At 37.5% G+C, this 16,970-nt stretch overlaps 1 protein-coding gene and 2 pseudogenes across 2 annotated transcripts in view; 1 reads left to right on the top strand and 2 right to left on the bottom strand.

Moving 5' to 3' along the window:
- The window catches only part of LOC144662731 (uncharacterized), a 70,859-nt gene that overhangs the window by 40,582 nt on the left and 13,307 nt on the right, over positions 1-16,970 (bottom strand). The window lies entirely within an intron of this gene.
- Positions 70-6,481, bottom strand: LOC144663210 (thioredoxin-related transmembrane protein 2-B-like; annotated as a pseudogene). Its single transcript, XR_013572585.1, has 6 exons — positions 6,457-6,481; positions 2,191-2,267; positions 1,664-1,770; positions 1,332-1,397; positions 786-921; positions 70-277 (listed from the first exon to the last, which is right to left on the bottom strand). The product of XR_013572585.1 is annotated as a thioredoxin-related transmembrane protein 2-B-like (transcript).
- Positions 8,161-15,886, top strand: LOC144663209 (uncharacterized; annotated as a pseudogene).

Raw genomic sequence — 16,970 nt, 5'->3', positions numbered from 1 at the left:
TCATTTTTCCATGCCTAAATTTAGCTAAAATCCGTGACACAGTCCCTTTAAAAATACTCAATACTCTTTTCTCTCACTGTAACGATCAACGACGGGCGCGAAGCGTTGCCGCACTTCAAAAGTTTATGGCAATAGATTCATTAAAATATTAAATTAAATTTCTGTCCCAGTTTTTCTGTTTTATTTTTGTCCTTCTTTGCATTCTTCTCCTTCAGTTTTCCCTCTCTTCTGCAGATTTCTTGAGTTCTTTTAAGTTGAAATCCCGCTCAATGTTGATCTGTAAAGGAAAAGAGAATGGAAAAGTTTTAACAAAAGTAATATAGTCAATCATTCTTTTTTCTAAGAAGAAGAATGAAGAAGATTGATACAAAAGTGACAGCTTAAAAAATCAACAATTTTGCTTGAAGGTACCACTTGTTAGGTAAGGTAAGGTAAGGTAAAGTCTTTATTTATGAGGGTAACACTCAATAGCTCAAGTAAGCTAACAAACCTGTGGCTTTCCTAATTTCCATAGCACTAAAACTAAAGCACCAGCGATGCAACTGACATCCCAAATTCCTTCCAAAACTAATCGCCCACAATTGGCCAAAATAAGTGTGAAACCACAATCTGAGCACTGTCCTTTTTATTCGGGAGATTCAGTCTGTGTCTGGGAGGCTCCTGGATTATCAGGGAGAGTTGTCCTATAGTTTAATAAAATGGCCTGTGAGCAGTCCGCTACAAGCCTCGTTAATTTGAACTTATCCTCGCCATCACTCGCTGACTTTTGTACTGCTACTCCATACCTCAGTGAATGTATAAGGTGTTATAACACCCCTCCTATCTACCAATGGCCTCCTTTTTGTCTCTTTTCCTCCTTCATAGAGAATTGCTGAAAAGCTTGGAAGCTGTTTAGAAACAGCGGACCCATCAACCTTGTGCCTGGGAAATAAAAAAAAAACAAACAATAGATCAAGCAATTCATCATTTGTAGGAAATGTATTATTATTTTACAGCCAAATGATTAACAAGTATTTTTAAAGGCAAACAAACTAGCAAACAGAACATCCTCTTATTTCATGTCTAACTGGTATTGCACTTGTAGTTTCATCAACTCACCTCACTTCACCTCACCCCGCCCCCCTCTCCTCACCTCATCTCCCTCACCTCCCATCCCTCCCTTCCCCTCCCCTCCCCTCCCCTCTTTTTTACATGTTCTAACCTCATCTCCCTTACCATCACTTTCCCTTCTCTCACCTTCTTCCCTCTTCCCTCACATCACAGAGATTGAACATAAAAAAACAAAAGTCCAAAACATGTCTGCTAATTTTTACATAAATTTACAGGCTTACTTTTCAGTTATGATTGGATATTTTCCAACATCAAGTTTTCCAAATCTTAAGTGACTATGGTTGTATCTGTGGAAAAGAACAAAGTCAATAACAAAAGTATTACAAAAAAATGAATTTTTCTGATCAGTCTGATTTTTTTATTGTCTTACATTCATTATTGTTATCTGAAACAAAGGAAAATAAAAGCCACACTGGTTTAAAAAAATTAAACCAAAAATAAATTTAAACAACAACATATACATGACTTTAACAATAAGGGTCAAGGGAGGTATATTGGAATGTACCAATAAGTTCAAGTACATTAAAAAATTGACCCCAATATGTGCATTTACCTTAGAGACAATTCAGCAAATGTTGGAGCAAATCTGACACATGGAGGACACCAAGGAGCGTAAAATTCCACCAACCATGTGATAGAAGGATCATCACGAAGAGCATCCTAGGACAGAAAATAATCTGATGAATTATGTTGCAGAAATATGGTTGTTGCAGCTAATTCTAGATATCTCAGTTAATTTCTAATTTTAACTAGTTTTTTTTTTTAAAAAAAAACGACAACACATTAAAGATTGTAGGTCATAAATAAGAATGGAAAATTTAACATAAAACTTTTGGATGGAATCCTTGTATAAGCAGGTGACGTGTTCTTTTGTGTCTCTTTTCACACCAGACTATTTTTTGTAGTGACTTGACACATAAATGGTTGTGGTAACCTGCAATGGACTAGTTAACATCCCCTCTGAGGGAAGCAATCATTACCTCAAGTCTTCAAGAGAGACTAGAGCAAAGTAACACAGTTGAAAAAATATTTGATACTTAAGATATTGGAACAGAATTTAACATGACAGAAGTTTCTTACATTAAGTGCCGGTCCTCCAAAGAAGTGTATCTCATCTGGTCCACTGTATGATGGTTCAGGAAATAGCAAAAATAAAACTGAGGAGAAAAATATGAGCAGAAGTCAGAGAATAAACTTGTCAATTTTGTCATTCAACTGCTCTATTTTATTTGCTTTTTAATCGGGCGGGGCCTGGGACCGATTCATAATCTGTGTCAAATTTTGTTTTTGTTTTGTCGGTAAATCGTTCCAGACGCACGCGGCCCAGCCGACCCTTGGTCACGGTCACGCAAGTTTTGATGTTTCGGTTAGCGATCGCTCGTATTATGAACACTCTGCCATCTGTTCAGTGTGGAGTGTATGTTTGTGTCATTCGTCCGTTTGATTCAGCGGACACTGAATGTTTTCACGTTGAGATTTGACATGTCCAAACTATTTATAAATGAAAAATGAATTATTTTTCGTGTGTTATGCAAGTGTTTTGAGTTTATTTTTGTAATCGAAAGGAAATTGCAAACCCAGCAAAACTTTGTCAGGGTACGCCGGACAAGGGGAAATTACCTGCTGAAACACGTGGTCAGGTATTCTCTATTTGCGTGCTTTCAATCACGCGACTTCGCAAATGCCACTGAAAGCTGTGTTTTTCTAGCAAGATAAACCTCAAGAACTTGATTTTTCAGCTTCTTTTATTTTAACCAAAATTAATTTATGCCATTCAAGTGGTTTGAGCGTATTTTATGTAAGATTCGGAACAAAATCAATATTATTTGTAAGCCCAGACGGAATTTGTTTATGCATCAGTGGATCAAAAAAGAAATGACGGTTCAATTATCCAAACCTCTTGACTGGTGCGAAACTCGGACTTGAGTCGTCGGACGACGCTAAACGGAGAAATACAACGGGATGGCCTCAGTGTACTTTTTATTTTGGCGTGAAATGGACTCCCTTGGCGTGAAATGGACTCCCTTTTATTGTCATTCAAGTGGTTTGGGTTTATTTTATTCAACATTTGGAACAAAAAAATATTTGCATGTCTAAGCATGAATTTATCCGGCAAGGCATGTGGCATAAGGCAAGAAATGATGCGATAAGCGAAATTTAGCTCACGCACACTCCGTGACTCACGCAAGCACGACTTGTGTGCAGTTTTCAAGTGACTGCTTTTGTAAATATTTTTTTACTGTGCTGCGCCGTGCCTTTTTAAGCTTTCTAGCCAATTTTAAAAAAGAACTGAAAAGAAGTGGTCAAACATTAACCGCCCGATTATAAACTACTTGAAGTTTCTTGTTTATCATTGTAACGTTATATTTTTATTTTAGCTTGTGAAATCTGGCAAGCTTGTTGAAATCTCATACGGCATCGTCATGAGTTCTGTCAGACCTTTTCTACCGCAGATATTGCAAACAAAAACGAAGGATTTTTATTCAGTTTCTTCATAAAATTCTTTATGAGCAATTAACGACAAAACAAAAGTACAATTCGCCCTAAGTTACATAATTCAGCCACAGAAATAAAAAAAAAAAAACAAGAATAACGCCGCGTGCAGCGCTTCGAAAATTACAACGTTTGTTTCCCAAGAACGAAATATTTTTTCCCGTTATTTGCATAAAATTATTTAAGATCTTGAGCATCCATCAGACAGAAAGGGTTCGACATAATTGGAAACCTTCAACAGAACACTTAACCGGCTTTATGCTCCCTTTATTGGCTAAATTGCAGAATACCCCGCAACTAAAGCTGTTCCGCGTAGCCACCGAAAATGGCTACGCGGACCGTCCGATCAAACGCTACTGGGAACGAAAGTAGTTTGTAAGAATAATTTTCTCACTCGTCAACGTGTTTTTAATCGCTGACTAAATTTTTGTCGGGTGTATTTCGCGGTGAGGTCCACTTTAGTTTGCTTGCGGTTAGTTCCACTCTGGTTTGCTTGCGGTTAGCTTTTATTTGTTTGTAAGGGAAGCACACTAAAACTAACTAAAGCCGTTTGTTCGAAGGTCGAAAGCTATTGCCGTTCAACAACATTCATTTTATACGAAACAGGACGAGGTAAGATTTGGACAATTATCGATTCACTGTGTTATTAATTTTGTAGTTTCTCGTTGCTCGTCACAATTTCGAAACACAAATATTTTTATTTGCTTGATGGCATAGACAAACGTTCGTGAGTGATTTTCGAATGTCATGAATAAATTTCGACTGCGTAGACGCGTAGACGCGTAGCCACTTTCCTGGTAAACTTCGAGAGCTATAAATAAATTTCGACTGCGTAGACGCGTAGACGCGTAGCCACTTTCCTAGTAAACTTCGAGAGCTATGAATAAATTTTGTCGGCGTATACGCGTAGCCGAGTAGCTGGCTGCACAGTGTAGCTAGAAATGCGGGGTATTCTGCAATTGCTCCGGCTTTATTTCGCTCAGTACTAATGTGTTACTTCTTCCTCTTTTTATGTTGTTTAATTTTATCCTAAAATAAATGGTTTTAATTAATTCAAGGGCCTTAATTTTAGTTTACTACATCTTGCCCTTTTCCATTTCTTTTCTTTGTTTATTTTGTTTTAACTCTCATACTGTACAGTATGGGGCCCAGTTCTCGGCCAACCGGGTCCAGTTCTCGGCCACCAAAAAGCTTGTGCGTAATTTTCTGTATAAAAAGGCTCAATTAATTTTCACAGTCATAAAATCACTCTGTGAATTTATTTATGTTATGTCGATCCCAAATTATTTTATGAGGTTTTTCTTTAAAAAAGAAGGTTTTTAACGCGCCTAGTTGCTTGCCTTTGCGCAGGTTCTGGCAAAACCGCAGAATTACGTTGTGTGACCAATGCATTTATAAGGTTTATTTTGCAGTGAAAAGGTCTTGAAAGAGAAAGGTGTTGTAGAAATATAAATAGACAAGACAAAAGTCGGCTCAAAACTTAGCAATTTAGTTAAACTTTATTTTTAAAGCATTTATTTCTTTTATTCTTGCTGCAACAGATGAAATTATATTAAAAACAAAAGCGCTAAGCTGTGATAGCGAACAGGGTGGCCGAGAACTGGCAAATACGCAAACGTTGCAAGAAAAAATTTCGAAGTAAATTAAGACCAAAAAATACAACGGTTCAACGAAAAGTTAACTAAAGCAGAAAGCTGAATTATTCTACGTTGCACATGCCAAAAATTAGCTCGTTTGGTGGGGGCTTTCGGATAACATAGGAATTTAATTACATCCATAAATTCTAAGGAGCCGTAAACAAACAAATTTTTTGGGAAAACAAATTTACCTACAAGTACCTCCGCATAAACTCGATGTGTGAGCTTTCTATATCGAGTTAAACGATCAAACTCAAGATACTTAAAGCATATGAATCAGTCTATCGTTTGAAGGAAACAACTTTTTCTTTTAATTTAACTGGAGCGTGAAAAAGCGCGTTAAACACAAAGTGGCCGAGAACTGGACCCGGCCGAGAACTGGGTCCCATACTGTACTTGATTTTTTGAAATGGAAGAAATAAATGAATACCTGAAAAATACAACTTTTTAACGAAACCAAACAGCAAAAAGAAGCTAAAAATAACCCCTTCGCAAATTAAAACGGCTATAACAAACGAATTCTCTTGCATATGAAAAACTGTTTTAAAAATGTGACTTATATTAGGCCTCCTTTCCCTTCCGCAAAGTAACTGTTGCTAGATCTGTGATAATTAAACAATTGCCAGATTCATAAGTTTTTAAACTTTGACGACTCGATGAAGATTGAATTTTGATGCGTACGCGAGGAAGAACCCAACTTACTATCTGATTAAGGGCTGTCAGTTTATAAATTCTTGATGTCCGCGCTATTAAACTCATATTATGTTTGCAAAGAAATTGCTTCCGAGATATGGATCTTAATGACAAAACCATATCTTCGTTGCAACCAAATGTGTCTCTCGGGCGTTATAATTTAAAGTTAAAAGCAAACGAGAATAATTTTGAAAACTGTTCAGCCCAACAATATATCAAAAATCCATATCGCAATCCGTTTCCATCTTCGTCACTTTTGGCCATTCGAACCTTTTATTGTATTTGCCGTGTTATTGAAATGTTCCTTCACTGTTTTAAGAGGTTATATTTAAATTTCGCTAAAATCGTGACACAAAATCTATTTATTTGTACCACAAAATTTTATTAAGCTGGCTAGCAATTCACTGTTGCAAAAGAATTTTAGCTGATGGGTGTTTTCCTTGTTGTTTCATGAACGAATACATTTCATCGGATATTCAGAGAAGCTGAAAAACAAACTAGCTCTAAAATGTCATGGGCTTACCTTTCTGCCTGTGGTTTTGTTCCATAGTTTCAGTGGCCGGCTAGTTTTCTCTCTTGTGTTCCTTCCTTTGAAAGGACTCTCAAATCTGTGAAATGGAGACCGAATTAATTAAAAGCTACAGTGGCCGAAGTGATTAATTTCAAAACCTCTTCAATTTTCGTTATACCTGTTTCAGACTGCTGCGTTCCGAAGCTGTCAGTCCTATTCCAATCATTCATTTGCCATTTCTTTGTCACCAAGATGGACGCCAGACTAATGTACGTTTTCGGCTACTGGTGTATTTTGCGCAACTTATTCGAATCATACATGCGGTACAAACTACTTCAGGCAACAAGTTACCAACCGAACAGAAGAACAAACTTGTGAAAAAAATTAGCATAAGCGAGCATGTCTGCTCCAATCTAGTGACCGTGCCCATAGCAACGCACGAGAAAAATTCGCAAGATGGTGAAGAAGCATTCATTATAACAAGCATGCATTTTCGTGTTCTTTAACAACACTCCGCCAGGAATTTACCGCCATTTTAATCTATTCATTAATGTTGTTAACGTCGTGTATCAAAGCGGCTTGCAGAAAGAATCTCTGAGTTTTAAAATTATATTCTATCCACCACTTTGCAGTGGTGCTTTAGATAGTGGATAGCGCTATGCGTCCTCTTAAAATCTTGGTCTCTTTTCGCTCTATCGGCACTGCTGTTTTATAGCCGGCAACTCTTAATTAATATGCTTAAGAAAGAATTCGAAGTTAACACAAACAAAACAGTGTAATTTGAGTCCAATTGTAATCTTATTTTCTTGTATATATTTTAAGCTTTTGTAAAATTCTCTCTGCACACCTATGAAATTATTAATTGAAGTTGTTTTATTTCAAGTACACAACCAACAAAAAAAGCGCAATTGTTATTTTTGGTTTGCACTTTCGGCTCAGGTAAAAAAAAAAAAAAAAAAAAAGTTGGAAAACGTTGCGACAGGATCTTGGGCAAAACACAATTCCGATGCGCGTACTTTAATATAAGCTTTGGTGTATACTGGGACGTACCTTATATAATTCATCTATATTTGCATCCAAACTATATTCCTTTTACTTAAAAATGGTCTTGCTTTTATTCGTTGACGACCTCAAGTGTACGAAAGAAAAGTTTGATTACTTTTTCACTCATGTTTTGCTGGGGGACCAAATCACGCAAGGACCAAATCCGCTTTCAGATTTTGTCCGGGTGCACCAATTCCAGGGGCGCTAGGTCTGTCCCGATTGTGCTCGGCAATTTTTGAGGAACTTTTGGCGTTTGGCAACTCTTTGCGGTTCTAGCAGCTTCGAACAAGTTTTGCGCACAATAATTGTTTATAATCGTTACCTCGATTAATTAATCCCCCCCCCCCCCCCCGCAGAAAATCGCCCTCTCTTGGTAGAAAAATAAAATAATTTTCCCCGTCTTTTTTCGAGGAAATGCGATATTTCATATCATGTGATCTTCTCCGAAGTACTCTTTTTATGTGAACACTATCTGTGCTTTTTCATTTGGGCATGATTAAAAGAAACAAAAGTTCATATTAGGTTCTAGTTAGCTAAATGTGTCTCAAAATTTGTCTTTTGAATTTACATTTCAAATTTGCGCTGCATTTGAAGGAAAAATATGTTCCTAAGATAGATTGAACATTTGTCATATTTACTATCAAATATGATGTTTTCTGGAACAGATCCACTATGATTTGCTCGTTTGCTTTATGTTCTGGCGTTGGACGTAAACTCCTTTGCACCATTCGCGCCTGTCGTAGCTTCCTCAGGGTGTCTTCATACAATCTGAAGCAACGTCTTTTATTTTTCGTGCACATCTCAATTTGGGCTATTGAAATCGACCAAATGAATCATTTATCCATCTCTATTTCCTTTTTTCGGCTTTTCCTTCATGCGCCCGTACAGGAGTTCAATACTCTGAGCGTTACCTGTTACTCGATCTTTCTCGTTGAAGTAAATCAGCAGTTTGTATTTTCATTCAACGGTCCACTCTGTTGACAGATCTTGGCTTTATCTTCGAATGTTAAGAGCGACTGTCAGGAAAAGCGAGAAAAAATTTGATTTCGCGGCAGAAGTAAAAAATCGATTTCTCTAATTTTGTTATCTATTTAAAGCTATTAGGTAAGAAACAACCCTGATGTAGTCCCTGGCTATTGGGGATACTGACGGTAAGCTGGAAAGATTCGTTGGATATGGGATGTAAAACTAGGAAATTTAGAGGACCGCTACTAGAGAAAGGAATCACCACAAAAGATGCGTGGTCTTTTTTTAAAAAATATTTTTTTCTATTGTTCTCACTATTCAGCCAATAAGAGAGCCGCTTTAGACCGGTGCAGGACTGCTAATCCGTTGATACAACGACATGATCCATTGGAGGACTTTAAGAAGATCGACAACAATGATACGATCTTTCTGGAGCTAGTACGATTCACTTCCGGGAGACGACAGTAAAATGGGCTGGAAAAGATCCCGACGGCCAAAAGTGGTGGATGTTGCTTTGGAAAGACGTGAAAGATGTCTTCTGTACTCAAATTCTTGGAGGTTTAGCTCTCGGTTCGCTTGCTATTTTAATGTTGGTTCTGGATTTCAATTCGGTTGACTCTGCTACGAGGAGAAGACAAATGGCCATTGAGACACGATTCCCCATAAGATTCAAGCCATTATTGTGACTGGTGATACCACTGAGGCATATGTGATCGAAATGTGGCCATTTCTTCTCATAATCACAATGTTTGGCTGGCTTTTAGTAAAGAAACTCAATCTGTTGATTCTCAATCTACTGACTGCGTTTTTGGACACTTGCCACAGCCTTTACCTTTACGGAATATACAATAAGTCCTGGAGGTCGCATCCTTTGAATGCTCTATTTCTAATCATAGTACTTATGAATTCTGTACTTGTCGGAAGAGAAATTGCTAACAACACCGAAACTGAAAGATCCAGAAAGGTCAAGAAAATTATCAAGGTTTCTGCGATCCTCGCAGCCCAATTAGTCTTTTTTTTTTTTTTTTTTTTTTTTTTTTAATGAATTTGCCAACCCTACTTACAACACTGAGGCTAAATACAGTTCATTACAACACACTACTTATAATACAAATGTTATACAACACAGCTACTTGCACTACAATACAGTCACCTTACTTAAATTACAATACTAAAATCGCTACTTACATCATTTACAACACGACTACAATTACATCTACAATCACTTCCACTTCTATACGATTTCGTTTTGTGCTGCTGATAATAATACAATTAACACAGGATTACATAACTTACAATAACCATTACTTACAATTTATATGGCTTAATTTATATACTAAATTAAAGAATACTATTTGGCTACAAAGGAGTTACCCACTAAGAAATCTATAAACTCTCGGTATATTTTTTCCATTTAAGATTAACATTTTGGCTGTCTTCCTGATTTTGTGATTTCATTGCATATAATTCCAGTTGGTATGTATAGTTAACAATTTTAATGAATACTCGAAGAGATGGACGGTTGTTGTTCTTCCGGCATTCATAAATGTGATATTTAGCTAGAATTAAAAGATGATTAAGTAGTAAGAAATCTTCTTTTCTTTTCCAAACTCCAAAGAGCTTATCTATATCAGAAAGTTCCTCCAAAACAATGTTTGTATTTCTGCACCAGTCAATGAAGTCTAGCCAAAAATCACTGGTAAATGAACATGTGATAAGTAAATGCTCGAGGGACTCGCTCTCTAATCCACAAAAAGTACATAATGGTGAGGCAATCAAACCAATTTTGTGAAGAAATGAGTTGGTTGTTAAGTATCTGTTTAAGATTTTATACTGAAATTCTCTCGACTTTGTGTCTATGAGTACCTTAGAGGATAGACTGTAAATTTCTCGCCATTCTAAGCACGCACTAGAATACTGCTCCGAATATTTCATTTGCGCAGTTGGAGGGGTTTCATACTTGGATCGAACTTCACGATAAACGTTTTTTGAAACAGCCTTGTTAATCAACACTTCTTGATTATTCAAACGCAATTTAATGTGATCATTTAGAACAAATGCTTTATTGCACTTGTGCCCACAGGCGGTTAAGGAATTTCGCCATTGTATTGGCAGCGCATCAATGACTTGCATCAGAGAAAACACTTCTACCGGTGTAAAAATTGAGCTACGAGGATTCTTAATGATTAAATCATTGTTGTCATTTATAAGATTTTCAAGCGTAATTATTCCTTTCTCAAACAATGTGTGACGGAAAATTGATTTATCATCGACACAAATATGTTTATTGTTCCATATGATTATATCCGCCCTAGAAATGTTATTCAAGCATTGAACGTTTACTGCAGTCGCTACAGAATGCTCAGAAAAAATTTGAAAACATTCCTCATAAAATTTTGGCAATTTTATCGGAAGTTTCTTTATATCAAATCCACATCCTAAAACAAGTTTACCCCCAACTGGTTTTAAATAGTGTAAGAGCAATATTTTCCAACTACTTTGTTGCGAATCAACAAATTTCTTGCAACACATGATTCGCTGTGTCTTTATGGCTGATTCTAAGTGCGGTGCCCTCAGGCCTCCATTTTCGACGTCACTTACAAGAGAAGATCGTTTTACTTTATCCTTTCCTTTCCAAATAAAATTAAATAAAATCTTGTTTGTTTCTTTGATGATGTCCTTATGCATGCATACTAAGCCAGCTCTGTACATAAAGATTGGAACCACAAAAGTTTTGACAATTTGAATTCGCCCTAAAATCGTTAAGTTCCTCCAATTCCAAAAGTGAAGCTTCTCGCTAATAGATTTTAAAACCTCATCGAAGTTTAACTTTTTCCAAAGGATTTGATTATAGGTAAAGTGAATCCCTAAAATTTTAACCACCTTCTTGACTGTTATATTTCTATCGGAGCAGCTTGCTAGCGTAGGCGGGTTTGGGTTGTGATTCCCCAACCACATTGCTTCAGTCTTTTCGTAATTGACCTTCAGGCCAGAACATGACGAAAAACAGTCGATGGTTTCAAATAGAGCGTTAAGTGAAGTACGGTCTCTTAGGAAAGATGTTAAGTCGTCTGCAAAAATCTCTAGTTTTATCTCTTCTTTATCTACTATAATGCCTTTGATGTTTTCATTTAGGCGTACATTAATAGCTAAAATTTCCAAGCAAATGATAAATAAATATGGCGATAATGGATCACCTTGTCTTACCCCTCTAAGAACTTGAAAGGGAGTGGTTGTGTAACCATTGTTCATAACTGTACTTGAGATGTTTTTATAAAATGTTTGTACCCAATGAATAAGAGAAGGACCAAAATTAAAGGCAGAAAGTGCCTCAACCATGAAATTCCGATTTACCGAATCAAACGCCTTTTGGAAGTCTATTCCTACTAACAATCCATTAATCTTTTTCCTTTCTGTGTACTCTAAGATGTCATCTATGGTTCTCACGGCGTCTAGTATAGTTCTGCCTTTTACGTAGGCATTTTGGTTAAAATGAATTATCTCAGCTAGAACTTTTTGAAGTCTTAGAGCAATGGCTTTTGAACCGATTTTTGCGTCGACATTAATCAAGGAGATAGGTCTCCAGTTGCCTATATTTCGTTTGTCTTTACCTTTCTTTTCTATTAATGTGATAATAGCTTGCTTTTGAGTATTAGATAATTCACCACATTCGTAAGAAGAATTAAGACAATCGACTACTAAATTTCCAATAGAATTCCAAAATGTTTTGTAAAATTCCACCGTGAGGCCATCGTTTCCAGGTGACTTGTTATTTTGGAATGACTGAAGGCAATCGAAGCACTCCTTGAGCGACAACCTTCCTTCACAAATTCTTCTCATTTCATCGGACAGTTTTGGAATTTCTGCTCTTTGCAGGAATGGATGATTTCTATTCACTGATTCATCATTTGATGCATACAAATCAGAGTAAAACTTTTCAATTTCCTTCATAATTTTCGTAGGGTTTGTGGTAAGTCTGCCGTCGCTACTTAAGAGTCTTCTAATACAGCTCTTGGTTCCCCTATGGGATTCTAATCCTAAAAAACTATTTATTGCTTTTCTCGCCTTTTTCATACCAAGTTGCTCTTGAGCGGATTATTGCACCTTTGGCTAAATAATCAAAAAGCGAGTCGTATTTCATTTTAAGGTCTGCCAACTTCTCATGATTTGTTTCTGATGGATCAGTTGCTAGCATCTCCTCCGCTTGTTTTAAGGATGCTTCAACCTGTAATAGTTCTTGCCTTCTTTTTCTTGCTTTTTCTTTTGTATATTTAATTGTAAATTGTCGCACGCGATACTTAATTAAGTCCCACAGTACTCTTTTGTCCAGCACTTCATTAAACTCCTCTAGCCATTCAGGTATTTTCTCATTAATCATTTGGACATAGTAGTTGTCGTCAACTAGACTTGAATTAAATTTCCAGTATGAAGGGCCTCGTGCCTGTTCATCTAAGCTATTGAAAGAAATAGTTATTGCCGAATGGTCTGTTCTAATTGCCGTCTTAATGTTAGTTTCCTCCACCTCATCTTGACAAATATCGCTTATCAACCAAAAGTCCAGTCTTCTTTGGACGAGTGGCTTTTTTTGCTTCCAGGTAAAGAGCTTGCAATCTGGGTTCCGTGTTCTCCAAATGTCAATTAAATCATAATTTGAACAAATACTATGAAGAATTTTAGTCGATTCTTTCTCTTTAGGCGTACCTCCGCAGCAGTCAAGGTCCAGATCATTGACAACATTAAAATCTCCCCCAATTATAATTTTGTAATTTTCATCATCAACAATTAAACTGTCTAATTTTTCCTGTAGTTTTTCGAAAAAAGAACACTGTTCACGTACCTTATTCGGCGCGTAAATATTACCCATAATATAATTACAGCCTTGCACCGTGGCATTCAGCAAAATATATCGTCCACTTTCATCAGCTATTTTCCTTTTTAAATCAAATTCCAAACTTTCTTTCACAAGTATTAACACCCCACAACTACGATTGGAGCCGTGTGCGAAAAAAATGGGTCCTTTCCATTGACATTTCCATGCGTTTTCTATGTCTTTCGTACTATACGTCTCTTGGAGAAAGATAATATCTGCATTTTGCTTTTGAAGCCAAATAAACAATGCTTTTCTTTTCTCTAGAGAGCGAATACCTCGGACATTTAAAGAGAGCATTTTGAAATTAACACTTACAACATCCTCGAATTTCTATAGCTTGGTTGAGTCTATTGTCTCCTGTAATAGCGCACATAATTAAATGCCATGAAAAATTTAAAGTAATGAAACTAAAAAATAGGAAATATTTTACAGATACCCTTAATAATAATCTACCACTGCTAACATAGCACTTTAGAACTAGCATACAAACACATAAACATAAAAGTTTTAAGAGGCCGCTAGAATATTTCCTAAATACGGCCATAGTCCCTCGGGGCCTAGGGACTACTGTTTTGAAAACAGAATACGATATGCAAACTATGGCAAGTAAATTATGCGTAAATTTTAACTTTTAGCGGAGTTGTTTTAAAGAAGCATGACGAAGCTAACCGGGAGACAAAAAAAAAAATCATATTTCTAATCATTACGCGAAATCCTAAAGAGTAAGAGATACCATTAATTAGTTCAAAGAGTAATAAGTTTTGAGATAAGTCTGCATGTTGGCTAATATTTTTTCTTAGGTAGGAGATACTCCGGTAGGTTGTCCGCTGAATAAACAGAACTATTGACTGTCAGATTTTTACCTTTTATAAATACTCTTCCGACGTTTAATTCCTTAGCTTTCTTGTAAGCGGCGCGGAGCTTTCCACGTTCTTTTGCTGATTCAGGGGAAAGATCTTTGTCAATAAATACCGAAGAGAAGGAAGAACTGTTCATTAGTTTCTTCCTGCTTTGCCAAATCCAATCGCAATCCATTCTTGAGACGAAGCGGACTAAAATTGGTCGTGGGCGCAGAGGACGTGAAGCGTCTTCCCTTGACTCCGTCGAATCTTCGTTGTTCGCAGCTCTGTTCGAAGAAGCTGTGGTGTTTGGATTCCCTGTTCGATGTATTGCATGAAACATTATGTTATCTGGTTCGGCACCGAGTTCTTTTAGAACGTCCATTACTTTACGCGAACACTCCGCATTGCTCTCTCCAGGATTTTCGGGAATGTTGTAGAAACGAAGATTCTCGCGCCTAGAGTAATCTTCCAGCTTAATTAGACGATTTTTAAGAGTGCTGATCTCCTGGTTTAATTTGCTGTTCTCTCTCTCGGCGCTGTCACACTGATCTTGTAAATTTTTGTTTCTCTTTTTAAGAGACTGCACCTCCTCCCACACGGCGGTTAACGATTTCGTTACCTCGCTCAGCTCTGATTTCACTGCCCTAATTTCACCTTTAAGTTCCTCCTTAAGTGCTTTTATGTCCTCGTGGATACTGGACAGTTTTTCTAGGATCATTGCGTCCGATACGTCTTCTTCCTCGCCAGTCGAACTGGTCGAACTTGACTCCCGTGCACGTTTCTTTTCTTTTGTTTTTGACATTCGGTGGTCTGAAACTTAAATCATTGTCTTTCGGGTTTAACAAGTCAACAAGATATAACTAACACTCCACATTCACGAAATTGCCATAGTTTGTCGGACCGTTAAATACACCAACCGGCCGCCATGACAGCTCGCCCCAGTCTCATCGCCTTTGGTCTCGTTTATGCCAGTGGTTTATGGCATCATTTCTTTTTATGGCCGTCAGAACGAATTAAACAGAGCTGTCATTGCTAGCGGACTGCCTCTTTTAACGGCTATTCCAGAGGTCATCGTGTGTTTGGCAGCGCAAAGAATCTTTTTCGTTCATCCAGGCGTCGCGCACGTGTTACTAGTTTTACGGCCCGTTAGCTATAGCTTTCCGTGCCATGCAAGCAGAGCTCACAAGTCTTAAACTGTTCATTCTTCTGAGCTTCGCACACGGCGCCGTAGACTTGCTAGAAAGCTAAGGTTAACCATTGTTATGCGAGTTTATCTGTGGTACTTTATTTACGGGAAGATTAAATTAGACACGGACGCCGAGGCAATCTTGAGCGTTGATAAATTTCGTACCCCAAGAAGCATGCGCTTTGTGGCCGACATGAGCATTCAAACGATTCTTGGAGATTTGATTGCGTTGATAGCAGCGGTCAGCTTCATCCAGCTGAACAGTTTCATGTACAACAACAGCAGTCTGTCCTTCTCCAACATGCATTTGATTTCAGATTTCTTTATTCGTGTTTCTGTCGCTATTTCTGGCTGCAAATGTTCTATTTAAATATCGCCATGGTACGAGTTTGGAAGAAAAACATGGCGGAAGCACATGCTTGCTGCTCTTATTTTGACTTCCGTTACCGCTTATTTGTTCTCTTTTGTAAGAGACAACATTCAGGGGAGACAATGTGTCATTTTAATCGCATGGAACCGTTTTCTAGGTTCTAGCTGGGTCAGAAAACTATGTTCCTTCACTGTTTTAAGAGGTTTTTTGTTATATTTCACCGAATTTCAGGGTCATTTCCCATACCTAGATTTGGCTAAAATCCGTGACCGCGGTGACACAGTCCCTTTGATATAGTGAATGGTTTGAGCCCAGAGCGGGAACCATCTTCAGTCCCTTTAAGTTACAAAAGTAACGATCCTCGTTACTTTGGAAGAGTGGTCACTTTCGCCTTTCGTCACTGTTAGAAGAAGAGTGCCTTTATTTAAACAGGGTTGCTCTTTCAGTTATTATAAATGTGACCTCTCACGCGAAAACGTTCCTTGCGGAATCCGTGTGTTCGGAGAAACGCGCAGCAAGCGAACGGATGAGAAACGGCTCGATGAGCCGTTCTACACGGATACCGAGAACGGCTACATGGATGTAAATTTTTGTTACACGGATGAAGTTGAACGGCTACACGAATGTAATTTTTTTTCGCACGGATGAAGTCCAACGGCTACACGGATGTAAATTTTCTTCACACGGATGAAGTCGAACGGCTGCACAGATGTAAATTTTCTTCACACGGATGAAGTCGAACGGCTACACGGATGTAAATTTTCTTCACACGGATGATGTCGAACGGCCGCGCGGATGAAAAAAGTTTAAACGGCTTCATTCATAACAAAATAGCAAAACTCCTCTTTCGAACTGCTCCGAATAATATTATTGCAAAACAGTGTAATACAATAACACTGATTACATAAAATCGAATTGTTCTTCTAATCTGCATTTTGAATCAAAACTTTGAATTAAACTTAAACTGTATCGAATATCTCAGTCTTTTGAGAGGAATGGGAATTTTCTTTGTTTGTTTTTTTTTTGGCCGAAAAGAAACAACAGACGTCTGAATTGCGATCACTTGCTGTATAATTTATATGCAACCTTTCGGCAAACGCGTAACGCAATGACTACATACTAGATAAACATCTCGCTCGACGCAACACTGCCACACTTCCTCTTTGTCCATAGCTGTACAAGTTTCTTCGAAACTATAAAAATTTATTACACAATATTTATTTGTTGCGCTGAAAGTTTCAACGGTGT

Source organism: Oculina patagonica, chromosome 8, assembly GCF_052425735.1.
Source record: "Oculina patagonica isolate OP01 chromosome 8, crgOcupat, whole genome shotgun sequence".
In the NCBI taxonomy this organism is placed as follows: Eukaryota; Metazoa; Cnidaria; class Anthozoa; order Scleractinia; family Oculinidae; genus Oculina; species Oculina patagonica.
Note: the sequence above shows the minus strand (reverse complement) of the source record. Positions and strands in the feature narration are given on the sequence as shown.